Genomic DNA, 11,607 nt, shown 5'->3' with positions numbered 1-11,607 from the left:
TGTTCATTTACTTTATTTATTTTAGTTTGACACTTTTTCCCCAAAAATAATTTTTTTGATCACGTTTATTCCTATTATAAGGAATGTAAACATCCCTTGTAATAGGAATATAGCATGACAGGTCCTCTTTACAGTGGAATGTGGGGTCAATAGGACCCCACATCTCATCTCTAGGCTGGAAAGCCTGAAATAAAAAAAAAATCATCCTGGTTTTGATCGTAGTGGTGAGTCGCTAGAAGCACAGGAGGGTGGCGGGGGGGAAGGGACGTATTGCGGGGTATTGCAGGGTATTGCGGAGTATTGGAAAGGTATTGGAGTATTGCAAGGTATTGCAGAGAATTGCAGGGTATTGGAGTATTGCAGGGTATTGCGGAGTATTGCAGAGTTTTGCTGAGTATTGCAGGGTATTGCAGAGTATTGCAGGGTATTGCAGAGTATTGCAGGGTATTGCGGAGTATTGCAGGGTATTGCGGAGTATTGGGGTATTGTGGAGTATTGGGGTATTGCAGAGTATTGAGGTATTGCAAGATATTGCAAGGTATTGCAGAGTATTGTGCAGGGTATTGCAGAGTATTGTGCAGGGTATTGCGTAGGGAATTGCAGAGTATTGCGCAGGGAATTGCAGAGTATTGTACAGGGAATTGCAGAGTATTGCAGGGTACTGCAGAGTATTGCACACGGTATTGCAGAGTATTGCGTAGTGATGGATGGCTGGATCTGTGACTGCAATTGTCACAGATCCAGCCCACAGTGCTGCTGCTGCATACGCTCTCTCCCCTCACACTGTATCGATCGGTACAGAGAGGGGAGGGAGGAACCGGCATCATCACATGATCATCATCATGTGATGGAGCGATCACGTGGTAAACGGCCGCTATCAGCGGCAATTTACCGCGATCTGTGATGCGCCGGGTCTTCTAGACCGGTCGGCAAGACCGGTCGGCAAGAGGTTAAAGCATAGTTCCTCTTAACATCATAATGCTACCTAAAATGTCACTATCATTTTTACATATTTTAGGAACACACTCTGCAATGATGGTCTAAAACGGACCTGTGTTGCAGTGCACAGCAGCACACAATAATGCACAACCATGTGTTGTGGTGCATTGTATTGGGAAAAAAAGGTCAGGTTGTATTTTCATTGTGCTGGGGTGTCTTGGTGCTTCTTTAAATGGTTAGTTCACTTTTACCAAAAAACTGCCTATAGAAAAAAGAACTAATGTTGAATAATGCCCTTGCTATAGGTATAGGCCATGAAGCCTGGCTAAAAAAACTCACAGATATGGCATTTCCCCATCCTGCCTTGTTTCTAGGATGTTTCTAAGGCCTTGCACACACGGTCGGACAAAACCGATGAGAATGGTCCGACGGACCGTTTTCATCGGTTCACCGCTGAAGTGGCCTGATGGTCTGATGGGCGTACACACCATCAGTTCAAAATCCGATCGGGTCAGAACGCAGTGATGTAAAACACACGACCTGCTGAAAAAAATGAAGTTCAATGCTTCCAAGCATGCGTCGACTTGATTCTGAGCATGCGCGGGTTTTGAACCGATGCTTTTCTATACTAACCATCGGTTTGGACCGATCGGGCAGCGGTCCATCGGTTCGGTTTTGAAGCATGTTTTAAAATTTTGGACCGAAAGGAAAACAGACCGATGGGCTATACACACGGTTGGTTTGGACCGATGAAACTGAACCTCGGTCCATTCTCATCAGTTTTGTCCGACCGTGTGTACAAGGCCTAAGACACAACCAGCCATTACTGCTTGCCGCCATCATTACAGGAGTGAGCTCTTAAATCTCCACACATGTGCAGTTCTCTATCTCTTTCATTACAGCAGCGCTGAGCCCAAAATCAGTGTGAGAGCTCCAATAATAGTGGATTCAAACAGTAATCAATTGAAGTGTCCTATCAACAAGGCAGCATGGGGGGCGCCACCTCTAGAAACCTTTTGTATCATATGGATATAACGTCTTCTCCTTTATTTGCTAACTATTGATTATACATAAAGGACCGAAAGTGTCAGACTGGAGAGACTTCTCGATGTTATGTGAACATAGAGTTAAATAGAAATTCACTATACTGATATATTACTGAGTTCTGTTCTAAGCACAACTCTAATATGATATTTATAAGCTTTTGACAACTGCTTAGCTTGTGACAACTGCTTAGCTGCTTAGCTATGTTTAAGATTTTCCAAGCTGAGCTTTTTAATAACATTTAAAAATAGGCAATAGTAGCGGAGGCCAGTCCATAAGGGGCGCAGGGGCGCTGCCCTCCTAACCTCCATGCTCCCAAGATCCAGAGCACTGCACCCGAACCCACCCACTTGTGACATTAGTGAATCAATACTCGTGAGTCTCCTGGCTTCTCCTCCAATCAGGACAGGAGGTGGATCTTAAGACCGGATAAGTCAGGAGGAGAGGCCAAGGAAGCCGCGACCTGGATAGGGTAAGTGCGGACCTGGCGGGTTTTTTTTTTTTTGTTGAAAATGTTTTTATTTACAGATAGTAGTTCAAAAATACTCTAAATCTAATTGGTATGACTTTTCAGAATAATTTTATTTGTATGTTGTTTATATTTATTAGAAACAGATTTTGATTCCTGTACTGATTGAATGCTTTGCATACCTTAAAAAGTAGAGTGTGTAAACTGCCTGCTCCATCAGAATACTTAGGGCTCAAGTAATATTTTATGGGTGGGAAACAACTATTTATTAAAATAACAAGGTACTGATCATCTTGTTAGTAGAACTGAGTAACAGAAATAATGTCATACTTCTAAAGGTTGGTGATCTCACGGAGGCACATTTATTTTATCTTTTGATTGACAAGATTTCATTTTGTCAAGCTGCTAGTGTTTTTGTCCAAGCTAGTGATTGTATGTGGACATAGTAATTAAATGATTGTAAACTGTACAATGTTTAGTAAAGTCCTGCTGAAGCTTTACTCACCCAAATGTGTATTTTTCTGAGAAGAGAAAAACAATCTCACCTCCAAGAACTGTAGACAATTTTGGCAAACACAAAAAAAATTCTTCTGCCCCATCCCCACAACCTGCTCCCAACATCAACTGACTCATTTTCCTGGGTTAACATATTGCTTTCTGAAGCTGGCCATGAATGGATCAAAATTCAGCCAGTTCCATAAGGATTGGCTAAATTTCAATCTATGTGTGGCCGCTCCTGCTCAGGGGGGTATCTAATGTCATGGGGGGCCTCTAATCATTTATGTGCATCACCCCAGGCTCAGTTTTCCCAGGCTCAGAGCCCAACCCCTGAAAAACAACCCTCAGATCATAATCCTCCCTCCACCAATGATTTGGACCAGTGCACAAAGCAAGGTCCATAAAGACATGGATGGGCAAGTTTGGGGTGAAGGAACTTGACTGACCTGCACAGAATCCTCACCTCAATCAGATAGAATACCTTTGGGATGAATAAGAGTGGAGCCCACGAGCTAGGCCTTCTCGTCCAAAATCAGTGCCTGACCTCACAAATGCACTTCTGGAAGAACGATCAAACATTCCCATAGACACAATCCTAAACCTTGTGGACAGTCTTCCCAGAAGAGTTGAAGCTGGTATAGCTGAAAAGGGTGGGCCAACTCAATATTGAACCATACGGACTAAGACTGGGATGCCATTAAAGTTCATTTGCATCACAATACTTTTTACAATATAGTGTATATATCATACTTTATAACTTTCCTATTCTTAATTTACAGGTACCGTCAGATAATGTAGGGAAAAGCGTTACATTATCTCTAGATGCAGCAAAAGCATTTGACTGCATCGAGTGGATATATCTATGGGAGGCCCTTAAAAAATTTGGGTTGGGAAACGGATTTGTAAAGTGGTTTTAATTATTGTACTCAGCACCGTGAGCATGTATACAGATAAATGGCTAATTTTAGACCATTTTTAGACGATTTTCCTTTATTTAGAGGTGCCCATTGTCACCGTTGTTGTTTGCACTGGCTATAGAACCACTGGCAATAACAATCAGACAGACAACTACTGTTGGGGGATTTGAGAGAGGAGGAAGAGTGGATGCAATCTCCCTATACGCAGATGATGCTTTACTATTTTTGGAGATACAGATCAATCCCTAACATCTGCGATAAAGTTGATTGAGAACTTTGGCAGCTTCTCAGGGTTTGTTATAAATTGGGAAAAATCTGTATTACTCCCAGTTGATGATTTAACAGTTGCTTTATCACATACAGATTAAACAAAACAGGTTGTTACATCCTTTAAATACCTTTGTATTTGTTTTTTTCTAATATAAGGGAATATATAAACCATAACTTAGTCCCTATACTGGATACATTTAATATAAAGAGTAGAGATAGTCAGCGCAGAACATATTCCTGAGGGTAGTATTGGGGGCATTAGTGGTTAACTAAAGCACCTAAAGGTAAGTATAGTAACAAGTCCTATTTGCAACCCCAGCGCACCCAATAAGGAGATAGTATGTGACCGGTCTAAACTACGTGGCATGTTCACCAATGCCAGGAGTCTGGCGGACAAGATGGGAGAACTAGAGCTACTGTTGTACAAGCAGGATTTCAATTTTGTAGGAATTACAGAAACTTGGTTTGACAGCTCTCATGATTACCTGACAACCATTCAAGGGTATTGCCTATATCGCACGGATAGAGAGGGTAAAAAAGGGTGAGAGGTATGCCTGTATATCAAAAGTGATGTAGAAGTGAATGTGAGAGATGAGGGAGCTAGGGAGGAGGTGAAATCCTTATGAGTAGAGCTACAAAGGGAGGAAACTAAGGGGAAAGTACTACTGGGAGTATGCTATAGAACCCCTAAAAAGAGGGAGGAGATGGAGGCAGACCTCCTATCACAATTTGGTTTATCGGCAAGAAAGGAAAGTGTCATTATAAGGGGAGATTTTAATTATCCATACATAGACTCAGTGGAAGGAACCGCGCATTTATCTAAGGCTCGCCAGTTCCTCAATGTCTTGCAGGACAATTTCATGGGTCAGATGGTAAATGCATCAACTAGAAACAAAGCGTTACTATACCTACTGATTACCAACAATACAGACCTGATCACGGATGTGGAAATGTGGAGCAATTTAGAAAACAGCGATCACAGGTCAATTAATTTTAGTATAAATCACACAAATAGGAAACATAAAGGGAATAAAAAGACACTGAATTTCAAAAGACCCAACTTCCCTAAACTAAGATCCTTGCTAGAAGATAATAATTGGGATAAAATCTTAGCAACAAAGAACACGGAGGATACATGGGTATGCTGTAAGAGCATATTAAATAAGGGCATTAGCCAGTGCATCCAAATGGGAAATACATTTAAAAGAGCTAATAAAAGTCCTGGGTGGCTTAACTCCAATGTAAAAATGCATATAAAAGCAAAGGAGAAGGCCTTCAAAGAATACAAGGCTAAGGGATCATCATCAGCATTCCAACTTTACAAAGAATGCAACAAGAAATGTAATCAGGGTGGCTAAGATAGAACACAAAAGGCACATAGTGGAGGAGAGTTATAAAAAATCCCAAGAAATTCTTTAAGTACATAAATAGTGCGAAAGGGAGGTTAGATCATATTGGTCCCATAAAGAATAATGAAGGGTGATTAGGGATGGAGAGATGGCAAAGGTATTGAGTTTATTCTTCTCCTTAGTCTTCACAAGGGAAACGGGGAGCTTCAATAACCAAAACTGCAATGTTGATCCCCATGACATTTCACATGAAGCACCCTCATGGCTAACAGAGGACAGAATTAGAAATTGTCATGATCACTTAGTGCCCCTGTTCCTCATTCCAGCACTCGGGTGTTGGTTGTTGCTTTTCCCCTGTCTGTGTTCACCTGGAAGGTGATTGATCTGGTCTGTCACCTGATATAAGCTATAAGCAAACTGAACACTCTATTCCTTGCTTGTGATAGACACTTACCTACATTGTTCGTGATCAAGCCTTCCGCTTGTCTGCCTATTGCTTTGCTGTTGGATTTATTTGTGTATGACCCAGATTGGATATTGGACTATTCCCTGAACTCAGCCTGCCTTATTACCTAGACTTTAATTGGATTGGATATTGGACTATTCCCTAAACTCGGCCTGCCTTTTTACCTGGACCATCGTAGAACCACGCTATCTGTCTGCTAAACTGCAAGTAGTCTGTTGTTTGCTCTGTTCGCATCTGCCCTAGTGTGGTGGCCAAGCACTATAGAATTATGTATAAGTCCTGGGGGCAACCAAGTACCGGTAGGCCTGCTTGTCTTAAGGGAAAGGGGGCTGCTATAGGTGAACACAGTAGCTAGCTATAGTGTCTGACCACCTGCATTGAGGTAGACATGACATTTGTGACAGAAATAGACTTGAAAAATGTAACATTAATAAGTCAACTGGACCAAATGGCTTGGAAGTCAGTCAAGTAATTTCCAGACTAGTGTTCCTAATTTTTACGAACAGACTACTGACTGGAATGGTACCAGCTGATTGGAGAAAGGCCAATGTAGCACCAATATTTAAAAAAGGGCCAAGATACATCCCTGGGAATTACAGACCAGTTAGCCTAACATCACTTGTATGCAAGCTCTTGGGAGGGGTGATAAGGGACTATATACAAGATTTTAGTAATGACAATGTTATCATCAGCAGTAATCAGTATGTATTCATGAAGAATCATGCTTGCCAAACCAATCTATTAACTTTCTATGAGGGGGTGAGCTGCCATCTAGATAAATGAAAGGTCTGTAGACGTGGTGTATCTGGATTTTATGAAAGCATTTGATATAGTTCCCCATAAATGTTTACTGTACAAAGTAAGATCAAAGTAAGATCCGTTGGCATGGATCCTAGGGAGAGAACATGGATTGAAAAGTGGCTACAGGGGGCAAGTCCAGAGGGTGGTGATAAATGGGGAGTACTCGGAATGGTTTGGGTCCCCCAGAGTTCTGTCCTGGGACCAATCCTATTTAATTTATTCATAAACGACCTGGAGGATGGGATAAAAGCTCAATCTCTGTATTTGCTAAGCAGGGCAAAACCTTGCAAGAAGATTTGAAAAAATCTATGGGGTGGGCAACTACATGGCAAATGAGGTTTAATGTGGAAGAATGTAAAATAATGCATTTGGGTGGCAAAAAAAATGTATGCAATCAACTCACTAGGCAGAGAACCTCTGGGGGAATCTAGATGACAGGCTCAGCAATGGCATGCAATGCCAAGCTTCTGCAAGCAAAGCACACAGAATATTGGCATGCATCAAAAAGGGGATTAACTTTACAGAAAAAAAGGGTAATTCTCCCACTCTACAAGACTCTGGTCTGGCCTCACCTGGAGTATGCTGTCCAGTTCTGGGCACCAGTCCTCAGGAAGATTGTGCTGGAACTGTAGAGAGTCCAGAGAAGGGCAACAAAACGAATAAAGGGACTGGAGGACCTTAGTTATGAGGAAAGGTTACGAGCACTGAACTTGATCCCCTGAGCTTGAGAGGGGATATGATTTAAATGTACAAATACCGTACTGGTGACCCCACAATAGGGATAAAACTTTTCCGCGAAAGGGAATTTAATAAGACACGTGGCCATTCACTATAATTAGAAGAAAAGCGGTTTAACCTTAAACTTCGTAGAGGGCTCTTTTCTGTAAAAGTGGTTAGGATGGGGAATTCTCTTGCACAGGCAGTGGTTTCAGCATGGAGCATTGATCATTTAAAAAACTATTAGATACTGTAAGCTCCTGAACAAGAACAACCTACAGAGATATACAATGTAATACTGACATATAATCACACACATTTATTTGGACTTGATAGTCTTTTTTCAACCTTGCCTACTATGTAACTATGTTACTATGAAGTGGTGTGACAGACTGATATAGCTGATAGCAAATTAGTGATACGTGAGGAGACTGAAGGAGTGAGCTGAGGGGTAGAGAAATGTATTCTTGTCACCGTAGAGCCATGGGAGGCTATCAGCTGACCCAGGGAGGAGGTTGTAATGGAACGTCCCACACTACGCTTGAGTGCTTTCGTCATATAATGCTTCCTCCCAGTCTGAATATAGATATCAGACATTCCAACCACTAACTACAAAACAAGGCAATACTTGTTTGGTTGCTGAACAAGAAGTGATTTATTTGAGATGACACACAAATATATACAGCAGGCTTACAATACATACTGTAACCAGAAACCTAATTAACATGAGCTAGTTATCTAATCATTTATCCAAACTAGTTGACTCAGAGATATGACCTTTTAGAGTAGACTTCATGTCTCCTAGCTCACCGACTATACATTACAATACAAATACAGATGGTCCAGCGCTCAAATAAAATAATAAAAGATGAATAGAAAGTCCATAAAATCGCAGTACACCTCCAGTGAGTGCCAATGTAGACAGACAGATGACTGTGTAGGTAACTTCACACCTCACCACATGGACCCTTTGATTATGGAGGGTCAAATGCGCTTTATGTGTAAATATCAGCAAATCCAGCATAGTAGAGACGTCACAGAGAAACCGATAGGTCATCCCAGGTCATGTAATAAACAAATGCCAAAACATAGTGCTCTCTGTTTGGATAAACGATTTAATTGTAATAAAGGTAAAAAAAACACTCACAATGAAGGCACCACGATCGGTGCCGATGTATACAGCGTGTATATTGAGCAACGTGATAGCCGCGGGTGACGCCACAAACCTCCCTCCGTACGCATTATGTCCTCTATGGGCGGGGACTTCTTCAGCGGTGAAGGAGGCATGGAGAACACCCGCTATTTATGTGTGTAAGTTGCCATAGGAACCCAGCGTCTTACTTATGGAGAGTCAACATACACCGAGTGTCAGAAGGCTAATTTGCATAGCAGCCCAAACCATGCAAAAAGACACTCATGGAGAGGACTCATCATCTTGCAATGTATATTATCGCAAAGAAGAAAAGCAAAAAAAACCGCACAGGTTTGAATATTAATTTTTAAAAGTGTAAATAATACTCATATGCTAATTAGCTATAAAAATGGATGATATTTAATCACTTTAAAAATATGTTAATAAAAACCAAAATTAATATAAAATCAATTTCGGTAATGAAAAAATTGCAACGTCAACCGTGGCCATCATTACAAGGAATAAAACAATTAACAATCAGTGATAAAACAATTAATATCAAAATCAATATTCAATCCCCCAGGGGCAAGCACCTCGGTTTCATGTATCCAATAGGATTCACGTTTACTCAGCTGATGAATAAGATTACCCCCCTCCAGTGGTTGGCAACCCTTTCAATCCCCCAAAATTGGAAGCTCTTGGGATTTTTTTGATGAACTAGTTTAAAATGTCTAGATACATTGTGGTTAATAAAACCTTTCTTAGTATTTCTGACATGCTCATCAACTCTCATATGCAAAGATCTAGATGTCCTTCCTACATATTGAAACCCACAACCGCATTGCAACATATATACAACACCGACCGTATCGCATGTAATGAGTTGCTTAATCTCATATTCTCTACTTGTAGCAAATGATAAAAACTTTTTCCGTTTCTTAACATTTGTTTTGGAGTGTTTACAAGAAACACACCGACCACAAGCATAAAAGCCTCCCAAAAACGTGAACAACTTATTTTTCCTGGGGATCGGTGGATTAAGGACACTTGGTGCTAGATGATGCCTCAGCGAGGGTGCTTTTTTGTATATAAACTGCGGACGTGCAGGCAAAACAGGTCCTAACACTCTGTCATTTTTCAAGATAGACCCATTCTTATTGATGATTCTCTCAAACGCTTTGAATTGAATGTTATAATCAAGAATCATCCTGAAATTATTAACATCTGGGTTAGGTTTACTGACATGGTCAGCAACCAATATATTTCTCTCCATCATATTAACTTTAGTGATCTCACCTTCAAGATCACTTTTGGCGTAACCTTTTTCTTCAAACCTAGATAACAGCACTCTAGACTGGCTGATGAAATCGCCAACTTCGGTGCAATTCCGACACAACCTAATAAATTGACCCCTGGGGATATTGCACAACCATGATCGATGGTGGCAACTCCCCAGAGGTATAAAGGAATTGCGGTCGGTATTTTTGAAGTGGTTGATCAGTTTGAAATGATCATCTATAAAATATAAAATATAAAAAGAAAAGCTGCGCTGCAAAATGAATCAACATAAATAATCAATTATGTTTAAAGTACACAAAAATCCCAGTGCAGAACTGAAAAAAGATTAGTGCAAAAGTCCATATAGGATGTATCACAGAGGATTGCAAGAAGTGACAGGAAGTTCTCCAAATGGGTGAAGCAAAATGTCCAGGTAAGGATCTTGTGAATCAGATGACAAATCCACCACCACTTATGTACCAACTGCTTACCAGAGCAAGAATAAAATCAGGCATGTATAACATGGGTCAATAAGGGTCCTGGATAAACTGCCACTCTCTCTCCTGTATCACCAATCCTCTATGTCAGACCAACCAAACAGAGAAGGAGGTTATATGCTCCAGTTTGTTTTCTTTACAGATTTGAGACCTTTACAGATGTGGAGACCACAACGGTGGTCAGACTGGACCCGGGTATATTTAGAGTCACCCAAATGACTGTATGTAGCACACTGGATCTGCTTCAAGCTATTTCCCATCGGTCAGAACGGATGAATGGCTCAGATGCAAAAAGAAAAGAAAAGGGCCCATAGTGCAACTTTGCAAAACAATTTAATGATCAAAGTAAAATATTGCACTTACAGATAGGTGGAGAATCATAAGCCCAATAAGGAGCACAAAGTGCGGTTTCAAAAGCTGGATCTCGGCGTCCTCTATGGCTTCCCCTTCCTGGGTCAGTTCAGGTTAGCATGAAAAACGTCAGAATGCAGGCCACGCCTATGCATTTCATCATACGTGACATCGTCTGGGACTGGCTGCCAGTCCCAGACGACGTCACGTATGACGAAATGCATAGGCGTGGCCTGCATTCTGACGTTTTTCACGCTAACCTGAACTGACCCAGGAAGGGGAAGCCATAGAGGACGCTGAGATCCAGCTTTTGAAACCGCACTTTGTGCACCTTATTGGGCTTATGATTCTCCACCTATCTGTAAGTGCAATATTTTACTTTGATCATTAAATTGTTTTGCAAAGTTGCACTATGGGCCCTTTTCTTTTCTTTTTGCATCTGAGCCATTCATCCGTTCTGACCGATGGGAAATAGCTTGAAGCAGATCCAGTGTGCTACATACAGTCATTTGGGTGACTCTAAATATACCCGGGTCCAGTCTGACCACCGTTGTGGTCTCCACATCTGTAAAGGTCTCAAATCTGTAAAGAAAACAAACTGGAGCATATAACCTCCTTCTCTGTTTGGTTGGTCTGACATAGAGGATTGGTGATACAGGAGAGAGAGTGGCAGTTTATCCAGGACCCTTATTGACCCATGTTATACATGCCTGATTTTATTCTTGCTCTGGTAAGCAGTTGGTACATAAGTGGTGGTGGATTTGTCATCTGATTCACAAGATCCTTACCTGGACATTTTGCTTCACCCATTTGGAGAACTTCCTGTCACTTCTTGCAATCCTCTGTGATACATCCTATATGGACTTTTGCACTAATCTT

Source organism: Rana temporaria, chromosome 12 (genome assembly GCF_905171775.1).
Source record: "Rana temporaria chromosome 12, aRanTem1.1, whole genome shotgun sequence".
Taxonomy (NCBI): domain Eukaryota; kingdom Metazoa; phylum Chordata; class Amphibia; order Anura; family Ranidae; genus Rana; species Rana temporaria.
This window is presented reverse-complemented; position numbering follows the sequence as displayed.